Consider the following 25602-nt stretch of genomic DNA (forward strand, 5'->3'; position numbering starts at 1 on the left):
TATACCCTTCCTGTGGGATTTCATATTTGGGCCATTATTCCAAAAGTCATTAGCAAATTGTCCTTCAAAGGCCAAAATGCCCCTTAGTGACTGAAACTAAACAAGTCAGTCAAGATCCTGTATGAAGCTGTGTGTGTTAATCCTGTCCATAAGCTTGCATACGATTCAGTACTCATGCCCCCATGAAACGTCATCAGTTGTGTGGAAAGGCTTCACCCTGCAATTGCTGTGTGGTGCATTTTATCCTGCTGTGGGCTAATGATTTATTTAGAGCTCAGTGAAATATCTGTTTGACAGTGGCAAACGACCACACCTCATGCAGCCAGGGGACACCAGCATTCCTAGGCAGGTGGAAGCAGTCTTTGCTCAAAAGAATTCAAACTGTTTTGCGAATAAATGACTGGTGCCATTTCGAGTTGGATCTCTACTCTCCTGTGGGAGCCCAGCAGACAAAACAAACAAACAAACAAAAACATGGGAAGATCAGGAGAGGAGAAGTTTTTGTATCCCAAAATGGGACTCTGCTTGCTGGAGGCAGATGCAAATACATCCCACAATACAGGGGGTTCAGTAGAATAGGATTGTGATGCCTCTACGGCTTGGTACCACAATGTGAAGGAGGTCCCTGAGATATGATCCAAGGACCTTAACGTGATTTTTATCTTTTGTTTTTCACTCTGTCTTTGTAATGCATTGTGTATGTTTGGGATTTATAATGAATGAATGTCATCCTAGAGGACAACAGAAATGCAAATGAATGCTCTGAGGAAGCTGATGAACAACTCTTATTAGTTTTGGATGAGCCTCTTTTTTTTTTTATTTTTTTTTCACTGTGTAAAGCAATCTATATGTTTCTGTAATCTTTTAGAATGCATTTTTGTTTAAGTTCTCTGCAAATATCAAGTATTCATAGTGTCCTGCACCTTAAACTGTGCAGTCTGAATCACTGGTAAAAAATATGCACTATAGAGAATAGAGTAATTCTATGTATTGGACTTCGGAATGCTAGTACCTTGCCATCCACCTTCTCAACCTTCTCTGTGCATTATATTCCAATTTTCTCTTGGCTGCTGCACTCTTCTCTGTTGTCTCTATGAGCAATGCATTGATTTCTCCCTTTAGATCAATTGTTGCACCAGTAAAAGGAGATATGAGTGTGTGCAACCACAAGGAGCTGGCGACTCCAAGTTTTCTATCAGCACAAGACAGGAGCAGTTGGATTCCATGAGAGGCAGAGCAGCATGAGCATAACTAAGTTATGTGCTCTTCTCAGTGCTAGCTGCAAAAGGCAAGCCAGTGTACAATTGAGCTCTCTCTGAACACAGCAGACATGCATGCACCTGATACAGGAATTTCTGCCAGCAGAGCAATTTGGTTTTCCTTGTACTCAGGAAGTAGGGGAAGCTGCATTATCACTACATTGAGCATATGCTCTGTGGTAGCAGCTACTTCTGGTTCTTTGAGGTACTTCCAAGAAGGAAAAGTCATTATTTCAGCCTCTGTGCTGCCAAACTGCAGATTTGCCATGACTTTCTGTATGTTTTCTGCTTTTAAGAAATATGCTGAACTCTGTGGCTCTGTAAATATTTGAAAAATAAAATACTTGCATAATGAATTTAGAACTCCCCAGTAAGTCTTTTGTAGACCTAAACAGTTCTGTAATTATTGCTGATTTTCATTTTTCCAGATTTGTAGTGGGACTTTTAATTCATTCGTTCATTTATTTATTTATTCTGTGGCTGTGGATTGGCATTGGCAATTATGTTTGAAAACATCATCAAGGCTGGAGACTGCAACAGCAGCCAGCTGGTTACCCTTGGTAGATATTAGCACAGAGCCACTGAACTTTATAAATGCAGCTGCCTGGAAGAACCTCTCTCTCTGCCAACTTGTATAAGACAATACTAAATACAACATTAAAAAACAGATCTGTCATTCTTTCTTCCCTCAGTTTTTAGCTTTATCTGGTTTTTATCAAGGATTAGCAAAATATGAATCTGGAAGGTATTGAATATTCTCAGAATTTCTCTGGAATTTATAAAGCCTACATAAAATTATAATTTTTCTTTGGCAATCTTTGGTTTTAACTGAAAAGTAAGATAAATATATACTTTAAATTGGTTGTCTGATGGAGTTTAATGGAAAAAGCAGAGTACAAATCTTGCTTTGGATCAGCTAACATAGGCATCCTGAATATTCCTAAACAGTTGTCTGCTTGCCTTCTTTTTTCAAGAATTTTGCCTCGTTCCAGACTAGATATTGCATATTCTTTGGACTATTTTGAACAGTGGAGCTCATTTAGAAACAATTAATAAGATCAAAATTGGCCCCATTTTTTATTTTTTCTTATGCTACATTTTTAGAACGCCTGTGAATTAGCATTTATAGTAGATTTTTACTTCTATTCCTTTCCATAATAGCACTTTTTTGAAAATTTCAAATATTTCTTTCATCATTATCCTCCACAATCAGGCTGTTAGAAAATAGGCAGCATTAGTAGAAAACTATTTCAGGTAAACATGCGAGTGTTAAAAATATTGCATGTTTATTTCTGATGTGACCCTAAAGAGCTGCAGTACAAAGAACACTTTACTACAGAGTCTGACAATGTTCGTTTTCTTATCCAAACAGCTCTTCGAGCTCAGCATGTAACTACAAGTCTGAGTAAATTCTTAGTTTAGATGTGTGAGGTCACTGGAAAGGAACGCCTGCATTTATTTGTACTGAAACAAAGCTAAATACATAAATGGATAAGTTTTGCATCTTCCCTTGTTAGCATCACGTTAAGTAGATCTCATAGAATCAGAACAAATGGAGGAAAAGAAAGCTCTTTTCCTTCCAAGAAATATAAAAATAGAATCTGCAGGAAGAAACTGGGCTTCTGGTAGAAGATTCAGTGTAGTTGTTCTGACTTGTTGCTGGCAAAAAAAAAAACCCAACCAGGGTGCAAAGAGGGGGGCAGGGGGCATAGTAAATGTTTTCTGCTTTCTTATCTGGCTTAAAATTAGGGTTATCCAGAGGGAGCAGGGCAAAACACTGTACCAGAACTGTTCGTCTTCATTCACCATCAGGAAAATCAAGTTAGACGCTCGTTTGTTTGGAGGACATCTGTCCAACTGGGTGGTTAAGTTTCGAGGACGCTTAAATGCTTTCCCTCGTTTCTTAGAGGGAAGTATTTTTACACTGACAAAAATTTAAGCTTGAAAGGCTTGGATTTTGGTTTTGTAGAAACGTGAAACCTAGTTCCAGTTTTGTGGGGATATATGTAGTTGTTCTGATTTTGCTGCAGTTATTTTCTCTCTATGTAAATGATTTTGTGTAACATGACGACTTGAGATTTCACAGTTCTATCTCACAAGTGTAGAACTGCATCAATATCATTTGACAAATGTTGGATACATCCAAGTATATAATCTAGCTATTGATCTGTGCTTACTTCAGTTCTGCTGGTAATATAGGTAAGTACATAGAAATCCATGCAGCTGTAATGTGCCATTAAATGAGCATCATATGCCATAGGAACAATGGGATATGAAATAATGACTTGATAGTTTACCATCCACCCTAAAGGTACTGGAGGAAATATTATAGTCTAAAGAACTGCTCTGATAGGTTTTATAGAATTATAGAATCCTTAGGGTTGGAAGGGACCTTTAAAGGTCATGTAGTCGAACTCTCCTGGGACCTGCACAGCTAGATCAGGTTGCCCAGGGCCATGAGGATGCGGCCTCATCTCTAGGGATGGGCAATCAGGATCTCTAGGCATCCTGTTTCAGTGCCTCAACACTTCGCTGTAAAAGGTTTTTTTTTTTCTCCTTATGTACAACCTAAATCTACCCTCTTTAAGGCTGAAGGCATTCCTCCTTGTTCTGTCACCACAGATACTGCTTAGAGTCTGTTTCTTCTTCCCCGTATGGGGACACAGGATTTTTCTGCTTAAAGTAACCTGCAGGACAAGAAGGTAAACCTAAATTTAAGACAACAACAACAAAAAAAACAAACAAGAAAAAAACAGTCTGTATATAATGCCAGGTCTTTTGGACATTGGGAACTCCATGTCAAAACTCTTTGCCTCTGTGCGTGGAGGATCAAGACTTTACAACTACATTCATGTATAGAGGACACTGTCTAAAGTTACATAAGAAAGAAGTACCCGGGTCAGTCTTAAGGTTGTGCAGAGTGTTAAAGATGTGCTGCTTTCCTTTGTGCTTCTAAGTCTCACGGTAGCACGAGCTGTGGCGGATAGAGGTCAGTACCTGATCAGTTCCTCTGTGGTTAGATGGCATCTTGGAAAGGCACAGGTTTTCCTGGAGATCTGTGATGCTTGTAAGGTGGAATCAGATCCCATGAGACAAAAGAAGGTGCCTGGCATGCACTGAGGAGCTGAGCCCTGAGTTGTGTTTAAGGAACTGTTTGTAACAGAGGAAACTCTGTGTTCAGTCTGATACAGATTACGTGGTAACATATACTGAAATCTCCTTGAGACACATTGGTTCTGCTGGAAAAATGTTCATGTACCTTGCCTTGAAACACATCAGTTCTACTTCCTCCTTCTTTTGAAGTTTTGGTTTTTGCATGTTACTGCAGTCTGAGTCTACACTGGTATCACCTGGTAAGGAAATAACAACCAAAATGTAAACTGCAAAAGCATATGAATGTTGAAAGTCTGGAACATAAATGTGGACTGTGCAGGAAGAAAAAGACATAGCAAAATTCAAGCCTAGTTTTTAATCTGCACTGAGCCCTCCTTGAACTGCTCTGACTAGCTTGTCTATTTTTCACCAACAAGACAGGATAAATAAATCCATGTGTAGTGGTGTGGGTTCCCAGGAGAAGCACGTTGAGAAACTTCCTCAGGTGAAAGATACAGCTGGGTGCAGGCTTTACATTACTGACCAGCAGAATGGCTGATCAGTACAGGAACTCTGAAGCTGAGTTGCTTTTTTTCTTAGTAGACAGTACAACAGGGATTCTCTTTTCTATTGCTGTGCCATCCATTTTTTAATACTTTGTCAGTGATTGATGTACAGCTGTCCTCTCAGCCCCTCATTTATTCCTAGTGCTCTGCCAGCATTCATTTAAAAATGGTGTTCACCTGCTGATAACAAACTATCTAAAGTCTACCAGCACAGTAGTAAGACATTAAACTAAGTATTCTTGCACAATTGAGCCCTTCCCTATTTTTATTTCTTGCTTTTTATTTTCAATTACTCCTCATGCCTTCTTTTCTGGAGTGTTTTTTATACACAGTGCTCAACGTGACTGTGGAAACTAAATCACTTGATGGAGACTATACAGTAAATTCAGTTTTTAGGCATGGAAACATCAAGAATTAAAAGGGCATTATAAGGTCTGTGCAGTAGAAGAAAGCTGAAGACAACTTTTTACAGTCAGCAAACTTGGTAGTGAAGCTGGAGAAAATCCCCAAGGAGAATGTGAAAGTAACAGTGATGGGAAGCAAAGCAGAGAAGGAAGCTTACAGGAGAGGGAGGTGCCCTTCATCAAAAAGATTTACTACAAAAAAAAAAGTGAAAACAAGAACACAGACTGCAAGTAGGAAGGGGAATTTGTTGTCAGTCTGCCATGCAATTCTGGGCTCATTTGTTTTCTTCATGTGATGAATCTTTTCCACTCAATCAAGTTGAAAAATGGAGTATTTTTTAAAATTTAATTTACCAAAACTAACTTGTATTGGAGATTTCACAGCAGTTCTGAAATTGTTAATACAATTTTCAAAATTGGATATTTTTTTTAAAGATTTTGTTTCAGAAAGGAGCATAGAAAAAAAAGACAGCTTTTTAAGTGTCAGCTTACATCAGGTATCAGCTACAAGCACTTCTTAAAGACTCAGTATCTTCATTTAGAAAGTCTGTCATTGGTATTTTGAGTGAAGCATGGGTTCATCATCTATTATCTCACTGTCTATTTTTGTCAGTTCATGCAATCGTAGGATAATCTGGGGTGGAAGGAACCCTTAAAGGTCATCTAGTCCAACTCCCCTGCAGTGAACAGGGACACCTACAGCTACATCAGGTTATTTAAATTAAAAAACAAAAACAAACACCAAAAAAAAACCCTTTATTAAATCTAAGCCTCCCCCTCTCTTAGTTTGAAACCCCTTGTCCTATTAGAACAGACTTGCTAAAGAGTCTGTCTCCTTCACTCTTATAACTCCCCTTTAGATACTGAAAGGCTGCTCTCAGGCCTCCCTGGATTTTTCTCCAGGCTGAACAGCCCCAGCTCTCTCAGCCTGTCCTCAATGGGAAAGTGTTTCACCTCTGGGATCATTTTTGTGGCCCTCTTCTGGGTGGACTCTAACAGGTCCACATCTCTCCTGTACTGAGGACTTCACATCTGGATGCAGTACTCCAGGTGAGGTCTCACCAGCAAAGAGTAGAGGGGCAGGGTCATCTCCTTCTACCTGCTGGCCACATTTCTTTGGCTGCAGCCCAAGATATGGTTGGCTTACTGGGCTATGAGGCTCACATCCAGCTTACCATCCACCAGAATCCTCAATCCTTTCATCTCCTAGCTTGAAGTGACTGCTGTGACCCAGGAGTAAGACCGTGCACATGGATTTATTAAACCTTCTGTAGTTCTCCTGGGTCCACTGCTCAAATCTGTTTATGTCTTTCTGGATGGCATCCTTTGTGTTGACTACATTTCACAGCTTGGTGTCATCAGTTAAACAATTTAACATCAATTCTATAGTGTAGAATTGGTACCAGCACCAGTGTGTATACGTAAGAACATGACTTTGCAAGAAGATAGAGGCTTATAAGATAGACTCTACTTCTGTATATTGTTGCAATGGCCTCAGGTTGCACTAGGGAAGGTTAAGAGTGAGTATTGGGAAGAAATTATCCACAGAAAATGTGATCAAGCATTTGGATGGGCTGTCCCATTGGATGGGCTGTCCCATGGTGATGAAGTCCCATGCTTGGAAGTTGTTTTAAGAGATGTGTGAAAACTGTGCTTAGAGTCATGATTTAGCAGTGGACTTGTAGTTTTAGGTGATGGCTGGAGCTGATCATCTTAATGATGTTTTCTAATGCAAATGCCCCTGTGATTCTATATGCCATTTCCTACAACCTGCAAGGTTACCTTTTTCTGGAAAGAAAAGTAATAGAAGAAAAAGCCTAAATTTGTGTTCTTACAATTCCATGAGATATAAAATAAGAAGAATTTGGCTGCTGCTAATGAACTTAATTGTTAAATTTAAATAAACTTTGTGACCTCTACAGTCAATTTGCTCACGTGTCCCATTCCCTGCCTGAAGCCTAGCTACCTATGCAGTCTAGCTCAGGACTGATCTTTCTGTTGGAGCTGCAGCTCTAACTACTCACAGTGAGTCTGGACATAGCAGGAAGTGGGATTTTGGGTTGTGATGGTGTTTGTTTCTAAAGCGTCCTTTCCTTTCCATTTGTAGAGTGCCCTTTGCTTCTGGAATGGATCAGAACTGTAGTACTTGGCTCCTGAATGTGCATCCAAAGGAATTTGCTGGTAATGGTTCTTGGAATCTGTTAATTGAAAATAATAACGGATAATGACGAATCCAGGAAGGTGAGAGACTTTTGAAGTTTGTTACTGTGTAGGGAAAAAATGAGTGATTTAGCAGAAACTGAATCTCTTGGGGAGACCCTTAAAAGCAGAGTTCACCTTAAAAAGTTTATGCCTTCATCTGCACACAGGAATAAGAAATTGATGTATAGCACTAGACCTACACACTTAGTGATTTGGTCCCATCTGAAGGCTGTTTAATGTGGTTCAGTCATGGTGACCTAATGCTTAGTCCTTCTGCTTCACAAAGTACATCGCAAATCTGCAGAGGAACAGTTGTTTAGGAAAAATAACTATATGGACGTCTGGAAAATCATTTTATTCTGTACTTAATGTACACAAAAGCATCAGATGAAAGGCTTTTAAGTCATAAATATTAAAGATTATACTACCTTTATCTGTTTAAAAATGAAAACAACCAAATAATCTGTTGCTATGCAACGTCATGCAAGTAAGTTAAGAACTGGCAAAAGTAATTAATACAAAAGATGTGACTAAGTATGCTATGTATGAGGCCTGTCCTGAACCACTTCAACTCTCATAAAATAAATTTTACAGTGGAATTGATTATTTAATGCATGTTTGGGCAATGCTTAATAATTGGTCCTGGAAATTCCTTTTGCTAATGAGTGTTATGCCAGGGGATGTAGTTGTCTCTTTATTTTATTATCTCCTGTGCTTCAGGACATAATGAATACACCTAGGTAATGCCGACAAATCAGATTATTCAACTGCTAAGTAAGCTCTCTTTGTGATCCCCTTTTTCTCTGTTATGGCTTACACAATCACAGTATGTCTAATTTGAGATCTTACATCTGTAAACAAATGAAAGGCAAATATGAGAGGGGAAATATTGCAGTCTAAAATGGTACAGCCCAGAGGCAAGGGAAATAAGCATGGGATAAAGCAGGCTCTACAATACAAAGCCACTAATGATAATTGTTCCTGTACAAACAGCAGAAGGATGATGTGGGTTAATAGAGGGATCGCAAGGTATCTGTGGAGACAGATCTGCTGAATTGTTGTTAAGTGGATTGAAGAGTCTAAGGTACAGAAGGGTTTGAATACTTTCAAAAGCTTTTTTTTTTTTTAATATATTTTTTTAAGGTAATAGGAATAAGGTTACTGTCCAAGTAAAATACTCCTACCATATGTGTAGAATAAAGAGAGAAAAAGGGATTTTTATGATTTCCCATTTAAAAACAGTATTACAGATTAGACTACCAGAGTTTTTACACTGACTGTAAATGCTTGGCACAAAGCACAGCTAACTGAATAACTATCAGAACATAATTTCAGTATGTGTTATTAATTGTGAATAAGTATAAAGTATGCCTGAGGGCAGCTCAAAATTCATTTCTCACTAGTATTAATAAGAGCTTACAGAAATATAGAAATACAAACATCAACTAGAAAAAAAAAGAAAAGAAAAAAAAAAAGGAAAGGAGAGGATGATTTTGAAGGAATTGGTACTGAAAATGCAGTGCTTCCTCTTTTCCCTTCACCCTCTTGTTTGGCTGGTAGCATCAAGTTACCCAGTGAAAAGTTTATCTTGTGAGTCTTGTAGTCAACTAATGTGGTAGTTGAACTTAGGATCTCTATCTCATATTCCTATGATTATACTGTTTATACATTAGTCATACACTGCCCAACTACAAATGACTTGCAGTTAAGATCTTGTGCAAGGTCAGCACTGGGGGGAGGAGTGAGAAGTGATATTAAACTGGAAGAGGAGAAGCTTCATCACTGCATTCATATTACCATGTCTGAACATCCAGACCTTTGTGCAGTTGGAAAAAAAAAAAAAAAAAAAAAAAGGGTAAAAAAATTAAAAAAAAAAAGAACAAAAACCAGATGAAGTAATCCCTTCAGTTGCCCCTATCTCAATACAAAGGTACATAGAGGCAACAACCAATGATTGAAAACATCAGCAACTGCTGGGAAATGATTCTCTGTGGAAGTTCAGCCTGGAGAAAAGAAGGCTGTGGGGTGACCTCATTGCAGCCTTCAGTACCTAAAGGGAGCCTACAAACAGGAGGGGAATCAACTCTTTGAAAGGGTAGATAACAGCAGGACAAGGGGAAATGGTTTGAAGTTGAGGGAGAGAAGATTTAGGTTGGATGTCAGGGGGAAGTTCTTTACTATGAGAGTGATGAGGTGCTGGAACAGCTGCCCAGAGAGGCTGTGATGCCCCGTCCATCCCTGGAGGTGTTCAGGGCCAGGTTGGATGGGGCCCTGGGCAGCCTGGACTGGTATTAAATGTGGAGGTTGGTGGCCCTGCGTGTGGCAGGGGGGTTGGAGATTCATGATCCTTGAGATCCCTTCCAACCCTGGCCATTCTGTGATTCAGATGTAGAACCTGCATCCCAGTAAAAGAGGTTATCTAACAAAATGTTCTTGGAAACTTGTCTCTTTAGAAACAGAATTTAGGGTGCCAATGCAGACCTGAATAGGAAAATGAGAATACCCTCTCTGAGATAAATTACCATATCTCATACCAGCTTTAATGATGAACTTCAGGACCATGTGTGTAACAGGTAATCCTTTCTTCATTTGTGTGGCTGTACACATCTACACAGATTTCTTCAGTGCAGAACATTTTCCTGCCAGGGTGGTGTTGCATGACGTAGGTGGCTGAGTGGAATAGGTAACTGTTTATACGCATCTTTTCTTACAGCACTGCAAAAGCACAACAGAAAGAAACTGAAGTGTCACTTGTGCTTTGGTTACCCAAACCAAACTGCTCAACAACTGCCTCAGATTGTTCGTAGAAGATGCCCTTAAGCATTACACAAAAGATGCAAAGCAGTGGTAGAGACTAAATTATTGGAAATAGCGGGATTAAAGCTCTGTGGGGCTATGAACATGAGGATGGCTGTAGTGTCAGTAGTTATGAGAGACTTTCAGCAACAACCACCAGGAAAGAGCGCTAAGCTGTATGAAACTGGATGCTATGAGTAATCATATAATTAGCTTTGTACATAAGAAAGAACAGGGATGATTTTGTGACCTTGAGGCTATTTTACCTTCTGCTTTTTGTTGAAATAGTGTATGAGGCTATGTACTTCCACATGCGCCCACAGAAGTTTCAGAGGTAGAAATGCAATGCCCATCAGAGAATTTTGCATAATTGCATCTCATTTGCACATCTTTGTGGGTGCTTTATTATGATCTGAATTATCAGGTTTTTTTTCCTCAAGTAATTAACATTACAGTAGGTCAGTAGAACAGTATATATAATTGAATACTCTAACAGGCAGCATGAGTAATTAATTGACTTAGACTGGCTGTGAGTCTACACATGTGCTATGAACACACTACTTAATGCAGATGTAAGAGCATGTTCACATTTTCTGTGGGCAGTTGTCTGCAGCAAAAAGGAGAGTATGAGGTGCTTCCATAGCACCAACATTTTGAACTGCCACAGCCAAATCTGTCTGAGACCAAGGTCTCATAAAAAATTACTCTTTCACTCTCCAGCTGTTTCTTTATAGCGGTATTAGTGCTGAGAAAGTCATTTGATACCTTAATCTTTTTTCTCCCTGTGCTTATGCCTAAAAACAGCTGAAATTCTATACAGCCATCCACATCTTAAAAAAAAAAAAGAGATTAAAATTGTCTTGCTAATTCTAACAGTAACTTTTTTTGCATATATTGCATATGTTAGTTTGTTTAATATCTTCTAATCTGAATATTGTTCAAATGGGAGAAAAAGTTTTGGGCCATATCTTTAGGCACTTATAGAATCTTCAGGCTTCTTCCCTGATGAACTAAAGAGGAATTCTATAGTTGCCTGTAAAAGGAACAGGACTAGATTTTTAAATCGTCCTACAAAGCATTGAGGCTCTATTAAAGAAATGTACTTTCACAAAGGAGTTGATGAAAAAGCTGCCAGTCTAACTTATTCCATATAACCAAGAGGGTGATTAAATGTTCCAAATATGCAGAAGTCAAATATCCCATTTCTCCTTTAAAATCTTTTCCTTTTATAGGCTGTGGGTTATACTCCCTGCTTTGAAAACCTGTGCTGTTTAGGAACAAGAACTTATTTACAGTTTTAAAAACTTGCAACTAATCTTGGATGAATAGTCTAAATTACCCTTTGGCAGAGAAGTTGTAATTTCTAAGCCAACACACAACTGCATTTTGCATTAGTTCAGTAATGTTGGGTACTTTGAGGGGTTAAGAATGAAATATTTTCCATGATTCATATCTCTTTTAGCTTGAAAAGTCAACAACTCGATTTCAGTGTAGCCAAAAGAGGTTTTCAGTCCAAAATGTCTCATTGCTTGCAATTAATTTGTGTTCTTGCAGCTAGAGTTTTGTATCACAATGCATTAATGCATGAAAGCAGCTGCACGATGAGTAGTGCCACATGTTTAAACTAAAAATAATCTGTGTACATTGTTGCTGCACACACAGTTGTACATTTTGGTAACTGAAGATAATCTGTTAAAACAGGAGAGATGCAGATGACAGAATCAGATGCGTAGTGGTAGAAATGTGAGGGTAACACTTGTGTGTTGTGCCTCCTCATCCCACCCTCCCATGGCTGGCCTGTTCTGTCTTGGCTAGGATACTGAGCACGTGGAAACTGCAACTAAACTTTTTGTGGCAAATATAATCAGGCAAATGGAAATGCTTCCCTGAAACAAGGAGTTCAGAACATAGACAACTGACATGGGACTTTGGTGGGGTTTGGGGAAGAAGCTCTGCTAGTTTAGAATTAATTCTGTCTTGCAGACATATCAATGGAAGAGGGAAAAAAAGGCAATTGAAAATTGTATGCTTTCCAACTTGCTAAGCTCCAAATCTTTCTTCCATTTAGAGGCCAGTGTTTTGTGGCCCTGCTGAACAGTCAGTGCCTTTCAGGAAAAGAAAACTCTACAAAAAATTAATTCTGATCCTCATCTTGCTAAGGCACATGTAATCTTTGGGGTCTCAAAAGCCCTCGCTTCTACTTTCAGCTTTGCACCCTGGGCTCTGGCTCACTTTAGGACTGAAAGCATACAGAGGAAAGCTTAAAGACTGCTTTTTATTTTATTATTTTTTTTCCCCCCTCCTTCATTTGTTCTACATCTAAAACCAGTTCTGGCTTATAGTACTTACCGTGTCCATTATTGATTGTCCAGTACAGTGCACTACAGCCTGGGTCTTGCTTATGCTGGAAATCCTAGTCTGGTTTTTAAGAACATACACAGCTATGTTTCCAGTCAAGCAGCTTAAATTAATTTACCACTTGAAATGATGAGGCTCCATTCCTGCAGGTAAGTCTGATCTCATTTGACAGGTTCCATGTGATGGTTGATTACTGAGTGAAACCTGTACAGTATGTGCCCTATCTGGACATAGTAACAGAATGGTAATATGGTTGAAAGTTAAAGAAGCAGGAGATCATGTCAAATGGATTATCATCATGGTTCTGTTTATAAACCAGATGGTTGTAGCCATTTACCTGTCATTAGGTAAACTTCTAATTATGTTTTCAATAGTTGTCTGCTCTTGGATCTGTCAAGTTATACAGGTTAATGAGAACATGTTATCATGCAGATCCATACTTCCTGGCTGTCTGTAAATGACACAGCACTGCTTATGACTGTGTAGAACACTGCACTGGAGACCACATAGAAAAGGCAAGAGAGATTTAGTAAAGTGCTTAGCTCCCCATTAAAAAGAAGGTGAGAGGGAATTTTTCAGTCCAGAGCATCAGATTTAAAGAGATTGATCTGTGATTATAGAAAATTGCTGCTGTATCATCTTTTCCTTGTCAAAGGGGCAATGTAAAAGGATATATGCTTTCTATTCAGGATTATAGTTGAAAATGCTTAACTCCTAAGGGTGCTAAAAAGAGTTGGTGGTATTTGAGTTCTTTTTTTCCTCCTTATTTCGAACAGGTTTTATGCCTTTGTCCCTTTATATTTATTTACTTATTGGGAGCCCCTGTAACGTACAATACCTTACACACTATGTTGGCAGAGAAGTAGATGCAGCTCTGGCTTCTCATCTGTGCATTCTGAATCTATAATGACAGTTTAAAAATAATAATAAAAAAAAAGGGCTAAAATTTTTTATGTTCCTGCTTTTGCCAAGATCATCTTGCTTATATGTTCTTTAAGCCAGGATTTTCAGTAACAATAGTATAAAGATGTATAATCCTTAACCTTGCATTTTAACCAGTAAGCTCATTTGTTTTTCTTTATATGCACTATACGGAAATGCTGTTGTTTGTTCAAACATCCTCCCTTTTCCAGAGTTGTGCCATAGATGTGCTTGTGTGCGTAAAGAAAAAGACCAGAATAAAAGGAGCTGTTATAAAGTGAAGCTAGAGGGGAAAAAAAAAAAAAAAGAAAAAAAAAAAGACATGCTAATCTCATGTAGTACTGAAGATTTGAGTACTGACTCTCTTTACCTGTGTTGTTCTTTTCAGACTGATTTTAATGCACTGTTTTAATGCACATATATAAACTCTCCAATTTTTATTTATTTAGGAGTGGCTTAAAGACAGCATCCCAGTACCTAAGATTTCATTCTTAAGCTTATTTTTCTTTCCCACAGTTGCATCATGCAATATTAAATACAGATTATTCAGCAATATGAGAGTGGTACCTTACATTCTTAGAAGACATCCATGCTATAATCCACTGACAACTACCATTTATCTTCAGTGCATAACTTTAGACCTCTGTACAACATGGGTAACTGAAATGAAATCCAAACCTTTAGTTTTCAAGACAGTGGGTTACTATAGTCAGTTAATGAGCTGTCCTCGTTATTTCTGTGCATCTAATCCTTCTGCTCTCTTAGGCTTGGGCATCTCTTTTTCACAACCTAAAATGCTCTCTGCTTATCCTCTAAATTATTTCTGAAGGGAGAATTGAAGTCTGTTCTTTAACTGCCTTTTGCCTGGGCTGCCCATCCAGCAGGTGGGTAAATCTCTTCCTAAGCCTGAAGAGTGATGGAGACAAAAAGCCACAGGCAGTCCTGGAAAATGGGAACTCTGCCCCTTTATCTGTTGTGAAGCTGCACCAGTCTGCAGGGCGCAAAAAATGTATTGTTCAGTAAACCCAAGGGAGACCATAAGAAGGTATGTGACAGTTTACTATCTTAGTTGTTGTCATCTGTCTGGGATGAGGAATAGCTGCCTCTGATTCTCATACCCCAAACTATGTCAGCACTTCATTTTAAAGAGTGGCTGAAGTAATGTATTTACTGTTGGGAGCAGGAATTGAAAACAAGAGCTACTACCATTCCTGGATGACAATTCAGTATTTCATTGCTTGCTGTTTCTCAGGCTCTACACATCTAACATTCACTGCTACACAGACACAGTCTCAAAAAGCAGAAACGGAAAACCATCCCCATCCTGTTTTTTGCACAGCGCTGTCTGTGATCTGTTCACAGGCACTGGTTAAACTTTCAGGGTGTTAGGCTCGGGGAAAGCTTGTTTATGAAACCCAAGTAGCATCATCTGCGGATGAATCAAGACAGTTTGCAGCTCAGTATATTACTGCTTTCAGCAGTACTCAGTAATAGAATGTGTTTAGTCATTCATTTCAGCCTTCCTAGTAAGCATATAGGTGTGTGTTGACTCCTGGTGCTTAAAAACAGTAGTAAGATTAGTTGCTGTTTTTACATCTCTGCTGTTTTTACTGCTTTGAACTTCAATGTCTATGTTGTATGTAATTTGTAATTTACTATCTGTTCTGTTTCTTTCCCCTTTCTCCTATACTGGAAAAGGCAGTCCTTAGCAAAATGAGTTGCATCTGGAAGCATTCAAAGGCCAAAATTCAGTCAAAAACCTTTGAAGGGGAGGTCTAAGAACTGCAGCATTTCAGATTCCAGATAAAGCTTTGAAAAATTTCAGTTTAGGATTCCATTTCATTCTCTATTTTCTCATTTCTGCTATTGCGTTTACCTGTGAAATTGAATGTGTTTTGTAACAATGTAAATGCACTTATTAGGAATAGAAAGAAATGCCTTCTTAGATAGACTCAGCATGCTATAGGCCAAGGTTAGCTCCCAAAGGCCTTAGTACTTACCATTTAGAGGGCACAAAGACGTATCTTCAAGACTCCATCTCAGTTGCTATTTTGTGTCCTTTTTCAGCTTAGCCTAGAATAACTATTATTGCAAACTAGTAGTGTCTAACCAGTAGTTGTGATAAAAATAACTTTCTAGACTTGATAAAGAAAAATAAACAAAGTGTCTTTGAGTGGTACAAGAAAAACTTTTGTTTTTCAATTGTATTAGTACTTATAAGTACAGAATTGCTTGCTGGTGTGTTAATAGTGAAGCTATTGAATCTACCTGCTGCAATGCTGATGACTTTGTGTGTTTGAAAATTGTTTAAGGATGGTTCTCTTCTCCAGTTGAGATAAGGCAGAGATGTGTTCCCCACACGACTAGATGTGTTGGCTATCTGCAGGCCAACTCCACTGTGGAAGTATAAGAAATACTAAGATATAATACACTGTGGAAGTGTAAGAAATACTAAGATATAATATAAATACATTTATATCTGTATTATCAAATATCAAATACTTTTTGCACATGAACATAGTTAGCATGCATCATCTGCTAGTCATTTTTCTATTTGAAAAAAAAGAGAACCAAAAGGAGAATTTGCGGCTTTCTGTTTCTCAGCATTTTGTATATCATCTTATTTGGGCTGACACCTGTGCATTCAGTTTCCAAGAGCAAACTTTATATGCATGCATTAAAGACAGTTTCAACTCACAGCAATTCAGTATTTTTTTTCTTAAATTTAGTTGATTTTCTATTTGGGATCTTTGCTAATGTACCAGGAAAATTATATTTGTAAGAGCACAGGCATAAAAAAATACAAAATCATTCTTTGTCCATTGTATTATCTTGGCAGTATAATGGTAACATGCTCAGTATTCACTTGGGCCCAGAATTTGAACTCTTAGAGATCCACACTCCTCATTTACAGGCAGGACTTGCCTGTTAGGAAGACTCTCGTTAACCTATGGGTGTGGGTAACCAGAGCTCTAACAGAGAACCTATTTATTTTAATTAATTATTACTGTTATTTTCAAGGACTGAACATCTGAGGGATGAAGTGAGCAGTTGTGATTTCAAAGCCACAAGAAAAGAACAAGCTGGATGATCAGAGAGAGGCCCCCAGAAAACTGTGAGTACAGCCCAGCATCCTGTGCCAAAAGCTAGCACTTCAAGCACATTCAAGTGCACTACGAGCTCCTGGGGGGATGAGAACAAGTGGTACTGGAACAAGAGAGACAAACAATGCACATATCAAAGTAAGTAGTTACACTGTGTACTGGAAGTATTAAAATACAACACAAAGAATAAGAAATGGAAGACAGTTCATAACTACTGTTGTCAGCACCAAAAATGCCTACTTTTATTTTGTGAAGTGCATTTCAGGGAAGTGGAAGAGAAAAGAATATAGAAAGCAGTATATGTAAGGAAAGATGAAGGAGGGGGAAGTTTGGGGTTAAAAGGTTCCAAAGTTTATAAACAAGGTGTTTATTAAATAATAGAACACTGTGATTCACATACAAATAGGAGTGGAACACTGTGTGATTCACATACAAATAGGAGCTGAGCTTTTACTACAATTAGATAAAGCATGCTTAAATAAAGAAGTAGTGTCACTGGCCATGTAGAAATGCTACTTGGGGCTATGAATTTGAACAAGTAGTAGGAAAAACAAGAAATCTAAAGCATGAGCAAGTGTGACTCAAGGACTGTGTCAAAAGGGTAGCAGGATAAAACAACTGTTAGTTCCCCTTTGGATTTGGAAAAGCATTTGAAGTAGTAAAATGAAGTAGATAGCTAGATAGTCTTATTAAAATAGCAACAATAAATGACCCTTTCCCAAGCAAGGCCAAGTAATGATGCTGATTTGGACTCAACAGCAGGAGCTGGAAAAGAATCTTTTTCCTTGTTTGGCTAGCTTTCCCCATTTAAGTACTTTAAACATTGCTGGGCTTTTCCACTTTTATTTTTATTGTTCCATGCCTAGGGAGGCCAATGTGGAGAGAAGGGTCCTGCTCTATGCATTACAGAGTGCACAGTAACTTCTGGTTCAAGATTTGCCAGTACCATAAGATTTTGGAGAAAATCCTATATAAAACTTTTCCAACACTCAGAAGACTTATTACTAGCTTCCTTATCAAATCCCATCTCAGTAATGGGCCACACAGGGAATGTAATCTCTGTGACTGTTGGGCAGTGGAACCTAGACAAGATACTTTACAAAATGAAGTACTGTTTTCAGACAATTGCACAGATACTGTGTTTGAGCACCAGCAAGTTAAATAACCGATGCGCAACGTCAGTTTTTATACCATTTCAGCCTTTTAAAAAAAAAAAAAACAACACTCTAGGAAAAAACAACTTCTGCAAAAAGAAACTTGTTAATCTTTCAAACAGAAATAAATGGCAGAATGGCAGACATTTCTAACATGGTGGTGGTGGGGATGGGAGGGAAGGAGTCTAGGGACGGGAAGGGTGTCTAGCTACCATGCTAAGCCTTTTAGAATGTGACTATTTTATTAGGAATTGAGGCATACAGGCTGCTGTCAACTGGTAGTCTTCAAACTTTCAGTGAGCACCTATTCTTCAATTCTTATTATTTTTTACTCCCAGCTTTGTTGACACCATTTGTCTTTCCTTTGTTGCTGTCCTTCACTCACTTACTTTCCCTTACTTGCAGCATTAGACGTTCAGTGCTGTGCCACTTCTTTTCCAATGCACTAGCTGTTAAGAAAAGAATGAAGTGTATGCTGACTAATCCCTTTTTTTTTCTTTTTTTGAAAGGAAGTGAGGCAGAGCTGTAAGATCTGAAAAAGAGCAAAGGAGTGAAATCTTCTGTCCAGTTGTTAGCTGTCTGGAGAGTGAGTACTGAACAAAATGAACTAGCTAATTCTCAGATCTGAATACATTTGCCAAATCATTGGCTCTGAGAGTATTGCTTAGGGCTTGTCCATACAGCATCATTATGCAGTTTGTGATTATCTTAAAGATGATACTCAGTGGTGTGACTGTGTGACCCTAACCTATACATACAGAGATGATGTGGCAGACTCTTACTTCTAAGTTTAGCAAATCAATTGGGAACAAAGTGCAGGTTTTCCAAAGAAATACTCAAGTGTTCTTCCCTGAGAAACTTTATTCCTGTCTTTTTGCTACAGTAGGATGGTAAATAAGCTAATGCAATTTCTGAGCCTTTTGCCACCTCATCTGTAAACAGTAATTCTCTTTCAAATCACCCATAACTGTTTTAAATGAAAACAAATACCAAATATCGGAGACAGCCTGTAGTGTTTTTTGTTTGTTTGTTTGTTTCTTGGGGGGGGGGGAGGGGGTCAGTTTTGTTTATTTATTGTTTTTGGGTTTTTTTTTTCCAGAAAAAGGTCATCTTTTGTGTTTCAGCAGTATGTAACTAATATATAGAACACCACCACCAAAAAAAGGCAACCAGGAAAGTCCAAAGTTAACTATGCTGCAAGGATTCCTACTGACCCAAATTCTTAGAAGATTCATCACACACAGGACAAATATAAGTAGCCATATCTGGTAAGAACATTGTATTTATAGTGTAGATAAGTTTATCCTAGATCTGGAGTTCTGTTTCCACTTAGCGTGCTCTACAAACCTAGGAAAAAAAGAAATAAACAGGTCTGAGTTAGCATGAAAAGAAATAAGTTACTTAGCAGGAATGAAGACTGCCCATAATCACATCAGAACTGAGCCATTTAAATGAAACACTTTAACTTCCAATTAGTTCATTTGGTGAGGAGAACAGCGTGGCTATCTCTATCAAGATAAGAACCTCTTACATTACCTAAGTGTGCTTCGTGACAGGTGAAGAGCAAGGATATAGGAAAATAATTAGGCTGTGGGAAAAGAATGACCTCCTTCAAGGAATATGCAAATAAAGTACAAATGTCTATAGTCACTCAGAAAGCAGTAACATAAATAAGACATATGAGACAATTAGAATTGTTTCCAGTTTTCTTTCTAGCAATCTCCCGCAAAATAACATTAAGAAAGAGTATGGAAGAAGATCAAATAGAATTTCAATGCAGGCATTTGTTTTCAAATTCTGAGATATACATGCTTCCCTCACCTCTCATCAGAATACATGTGCAGGACTGGTTTTCATGCAAGCAGATAAAAAGAGCTGTACCTAGTTGTTTACTGTACATATGTTGTGTAGTTACTGCCCATTGCATTTCTGTCTCTGACTCTCTTAATCACCTTAGAAAAATAGCTTCCCACTACATCAACATGCATCAGACAGAATTGCAAACATTTTACTGTTATTCTCCTAGTGAAAAAATGCATTCAAATTCATTAGCTTTTAACAAAAAGAATGCCCTGTGTTTCCTGTTCTTTCCTTGGCCATTTCCTGTCTCATTTGCTGTTTTTGACTACGGATACAGACACTGAATGTTCATTTCACAGCACATGACAGGGCAGGTTTTGGTGACAGGAGTCTGAGTGCTCAAACTGCATTTGATGACAAGCGTGAACCTCTGAAGTTTTTGTTACAGTGCTTGCTAAAGCTACAACAGTCAAGGAAGGATGCCAGTTTAGTTTACTTCCTGCACAGTTCCCCTGCTGGCAGAATAAGAAGGCAGGATGCAGAATCAGCAGCCTTAGGGGTTTTCTCTTCTACAGCAACTGCTGGCCAGGCAGGCGTGAGCAGGCAAGTTAACAGTGACTTCCAGGGCTGGAAAAAGAGATTGAAGCATGGCACAGAAAACATACTTGGTGCCAGACACATGCAGGCAGGGAAGATGGAAACACATCAAACAAAGCCTGGTACCTCACCCACATAACCAGCTTTTGCTCAGATCCTTCTGATTTTGAATTACTGGATTCCTAGTCTTTGAATTCATAGTTAATTTTTTGAAGGGCTGAACTAGTTCCATGGAAGCTGTACCTTTCTGGGAGGTATAGGCATAGGCTAGAACAGACCAGTTCACTGCTCCTGAGGCGCTAAGGCTCCGCTGGGTTAATGGTTACCACATGCACATGCAAATCCCAGGATCTATTTCCCTCATCACCTCAAGATACTGGGAAAAAAAAGTGATCTGATTTAGAGTCTCTTACAGCACAACTCTTAAGCTGTTTCCCATATATGTGAAAGACCTTGTGAAGAAGAGTAAAAGCAGCTGCATCTACCCTATCTTACTGAATGGCTTAAATGTTGTGTCCCTCAGCAGTGCAATAGTAAGAACGAGTGCCTTCCAACACACACAAGGCCTATAGCCGTATGCATTTTCTAAACATAGAATCACAAATCCATTTAGATTTTGTTCTGGTGCTTGTGAAATGGTTGGAACAGCTCTTATCTGAGCTTCTGCACTCACCTGCGGCTCTAGCCTAAGGGAACACCTTGGTTTGCAGAAGTCTCAATTTCAGAATTTCTTTGCTATTAAGAAACCAGCCAAATACCAGACAGCTAAGCCAAGCCACTGTATGTTGATGAGACTCTCACAATAGATTTTTGAACGCTGTTAAGCAGTAACTTCAGTAACAATTGATTCAATGAAGTGCAATACTGATATTCTGATTGAACTCTGATTGAACATAGGCAGTGCTACAGTTCCTCGCTCACCATTTGTGAAGGGCCTTTACACTGTGGATGGAAAACCAAGTCATAGAAGGCTTTGATACCCTTCCAATAAACCACATTCAAAGCCTCAGATTCTGTTACTTGAAAACCAACAGAACATACTCACATTGCTTTCAGTAGAGGAGGTGCTGGAAAGAGCTTTATTTTGTTTCGAGAACTTTTGTGGAGGGAGTTAGAAAAACAGTGGTAAATCTTCCCTTTGCATCCATTAAATATCAGAGAACAAAACACTCTTATGTGATTTCTGTCCATGCAACAGCACTGCATTTCCAGCACAGCTGGTGGAAAGAAACAAGTAGCAGGGAAATAAGTTAAAAATCACTCTTGTGAACAGCTCTGAATCCAGAAACAAGGAAGAATGTGAGGTTTCATCTCAGATTCAAAGGAGAAATCAAAGTCTTGCTGAGATTTGTTTCCAGACAAAATACAATGGCAAGAAATAGTCACAAGTTACATGCTGATTACATTCCCTACTCTAGCAGAGAATTTAGTTCTCATCCACTGTACTAGTCTTTTTCCATTGGTTCACCTGAGAAATCAGTCCTTCACTACTACCAGGTAGTCTTTCATTACCTTATCCACAGAAAATATTATAATATTTTTTCCCCCTTCTCTCTTTCATATTTATTGGGGGGACAAAGAGAAAATGAAACAACAAACCTGTAGACTGTAGGCAATTGTGAAAAAGAGACACCTCCCCCCAAATGCTCAAAATGAAGATTTAAAAACAAAAATTAACCAACCAAATGCATAGAAGCATTTGAATTTTCTTACATAATTTCACGTGTATGTATAAATAGCCAACACACAAAGCTGGTTCAGTGGTACATATGTGTTCTGAATAGAGAAAAAAAAAAAAAAAATAAAATCCACATTCCTATCATCTAGTAGATGCTTGTTTTTAATCATCAATTTTAGAACTTTTTATAGCTATGTGAATGATATGAAAATTCAGAAAATGTCTTTTGCAGCTTTGAACATCAAACACACTAGTGGGGAGATAGATTCACCTTCCAAGCAGTGGAAAGACATGACACTGACCTTATAGCTTCAGGAAGTCATAAACAGAAATTGTTCTTGCCTACACTCTTAACAAGCCTTTATTTTCTCTGCTTTCTTTTCCATACAGCCACACTTCAGTCTTGTGGATTTGCCAGTCTGCTGTGTCAACACCCAAGGCCAACTGAAAGCATTCATTCAAGAAGCAAACCCAGAGGAACACGTATCAGCTTTTGCTAATGAACTCTGTCAAGGTTCATCTGTGTTCAGAAGTATCAAGTACAGGTAATTTTAGTGATGCTATACTTGTGCACATACATAGGTACACTGAACTGTAAATGAAGTCTGTATTTTTAAAATGTTTTCAGATGTTTGGCACTTAATTCTTTTCAAAAGAACACCTTTCTGAGATTTAACTATACCTACACTCAGCTCAGCTTGGGGCAATAATTAATGATTTAACATGGGCAGATCATCTGCCTTAATACCAAAGTAGGAAAGTGTGTATCACTTTCAGCTGAACATAATGCCCTACATCTCAGGGGAAGAACCTCCACGCTTAGATCTGTTTGCTGCCCACTATCTTGCACCCCTGGAGATTGAAGACAAATCTTAATGGCAGTCTTCACGAGGGGCTATAGTAGCAGCTGTGGCTCCATGCACCAGAACCAGACAGAAATCCAAGCTCCAGTTCTGACGTGCAGTTTCAGCTGATTGATGACACTCCAGCTGCTAAGCTGATGCTTGTCTGAGGAAAAATCACTTCTTATGCCTACCCTACTCTTTGGCTCTGCATACCGTACACGTCCCTGCAGAGCATAGTTTATACAGTAGGCCTTTATGCAATTGTGCCTAAGGTTCTGAGGATATCATCTGATGGTTTTTTGTTATTTTTTTTTCCTCTCTTTTTAAATGTAGTTTGATCACGTCAATCCCTAAAGTTACTCTGTTCAAAGAGTCTGTAAGGATCAATATTTGGTTACAAGGTTTAAAAGATCCTTCCCGTTTTCTTATTTGCCCAGGGAAAAATAGATTCTTTCAATGAGACATTGTTAGTGACAAAAATATTTTGAAGAGTTGCATGCATCACTGTAACAGCAGCATACGTCAAACCATACTGAAGGTATTTCACAATTTGCAGTTTCCTTCGTGAAGCAAAAGGATCATCTTTGAGCATAAATACCCTATTCTGTGTGGAGTTCAAAGCACTTTCCTAGTACGTTAAGCCACTTCCCACAAACTTCACTCTCAGGAAGTTTGAATTGGCTGCTTTTCCAAAGACATTTGAAGGATGCCAGTGTTCTCAGCTTTGTAAACTCAAAATGAACTTGTATTCGTGTTTCAGATCAAATGAAAGGCTCTAGTTTAGTATTTTATTTTTTGGAATCCAAATCCCTAGTTATTTTTTTCCTTTGTAACTCTTGTCTTTTGCCTAATCCATCCACCCAAACCATTAGCTTCAAACTTCTCACAGGAAAAAAAAAAAAACAATAACAGTGCACACAGATAATTACATTTCCAAATCAGATGCTGGAAGAAAACTCTGAAAGGCTCCTTAACAATTACATAAAACAAGTATTGCTGATCAACTGAAATAGGCAGTACACATTAGTGCACAGATACCTGAAAAGATGCACCAAAGTATGTCATCTTTTTCTTTTAGATGACATTTATTAAATAATTTTAAATAAATATTTTGATTCTTACAGTAGACTCAGTAGTGGTAATACCAGCACTAGCAATGTGCTTCTCCTAGTCCTGGAGGAATACAAACAAACAAAAAACAACAAAGTTTAAAAAACTGTCCAAACCTAAACAAAAAATCACAGCAAGTTCGTTATTTTAACTAATTATAGAGCTGTACTAGCTCAGCAGTGATCTGTGAGACACAGCCACTCATGGATATAACACCAGAACAATTTGTACAGGTGCCTACCTGAGCAGCCCAAGCAAAGCCAGTGTCCACTGTCACCTGCCAGTGGCTTCCAAGCTTTAATCTGTGCTCATCATCACCACAACAGAGCGCATGCACACTGGGCTGCTTCAAGGAGGACAGCTTTTCACGTGTTTTAGAAAACCACAGGGATCACAGATGTCAAAAAAGGTCAGGCTCTGGAGATGCACAGTCTATGCAGGAGTAGCACAAAGCAGAAATTGTTCTTAATTTAGCCTTCAACTAAAGAAGACAAGAGTGTCTAACATCCACAAACATTTCCTATGTGATTCATATTATTTCAGTTTCCTCTTCTGTAAGAGTAGAGAATCCTGATTCTCACTGTTCTTTCTCATCTTTTTGGTCTTCACCTTCTGAACCAAAATCCATTATAATCCTGTGTCAGGTATGGATTCAAGAGAATATAGGATTTCAAGCCATAGATAGAATTCCTTAAAATAGGATGTGGGAAAATGTTTAGAATAAAAAGAAAAGCACACTGGGCCAATGCTACTGCCTGTCAGCTGGTGTACACGGCCCATTAAACCACTGCAGAAAGCTTAACAGTTTGCTTCAGTGTCTGGAAGGATGAAAAAATACTTTAATATATTGCTTTCGCCTTTATGCCTCATGTGTGCCAGAAACCATTGTGACACAGCCAAAGACTGGGAACTCCTGAAATATTATTTTAAGATTTCTCAAATCAATTACAAAATATAGCAGTAGGTGTCTATATCCAGAAACCCTACAAGAAAGCCTTTCTGAAGCATCTCACAAGTTACTACGTTACTGAAAGTACCATGGGGATTAATGTTTTAAAAATTTTCTATGCTTAGTCAAATGACATTTGGGTGCTTTGGAAAACAGGGGGGAAAAAAATGGAAAAAACTTTAGAAGAAACAAAAAGGAAACCTTAGAAGTCTTCAAAGAAACCCTGCTATTATCAGATGTAAAACTGTACTATAAAACAATCGCAGTCACATCATTTAAAAGTTGTGGGTTTTTTACATAGAAGAGTGGCATTACACTAAATATTCTGAGCAGTAGACATCCTAAATGTAATTTGGCAAAATCATTTGGCTGCACCAATCTTGTTAAATACAGCGTCAGGCAGCTATTGAGCAAAATTTATCCTAAAGGACAAAGAAAACACTTAATTTGGGGCATGCAGTAAATAAAAATGCATGATTAGTTTTTGCTTTTGAGATAAATATAATATTTCTGTTAAAAGTTCAACTACTTTTCTAACCAGTATTTATGAGGCTTTGCTTGTCTTAATAATGTAACATGAACCTATTAAACAATCCCTAAAATGTGCTAACATGGTGTTCCCAGTCAGAAATTTATCACTAAAGCTGCTGAACTCATTCACAAAATAAAACCTCATAGTTAGGGAGATCAAAGATAACCTCCATTGATGATCAGTGTTTGAAGGGCAAATCCATTATACTACATAAATACAAAGGTCAGATAAGAC

General features: G+C 38.3%; 1 long non-coding RNA gene across 1 annotated transcript; it reads left to right on the forward strand.

Moving 5' to 3' along the window:
• Positions 1-18371: 18371 nt before the first annotated feature.
• Positions 18372-22454, forward strand: LOC125692438 (uncharacterized). Its single transcript, XR_007376661.1, has 3 exons — positions 18372-18443; positions 18957-19125; positions 22323-22454. It is a non-coding gene; the product is annotated as an uncharacterized LOC125692438 (long non-coding RNA).
• The last annotated feature ends 3148 nt before the right edge of the window (positions 22455-25602 follow it).

The sequence above is a fragment of the Lagopus muta genome, chromosome 4, assembly GCF_023343835.1.
Source record: "Lagopus muta isolate bLagMut1 chromosome 4, bLagMut1 primary, whole genome shotgun sequence".
Classification (NCBI taxonomy): Eukaryota; Metazoa; Chordata; class Aves; order Galliformes; family Phasianidae; genus Lagopus; species Lagopus muta.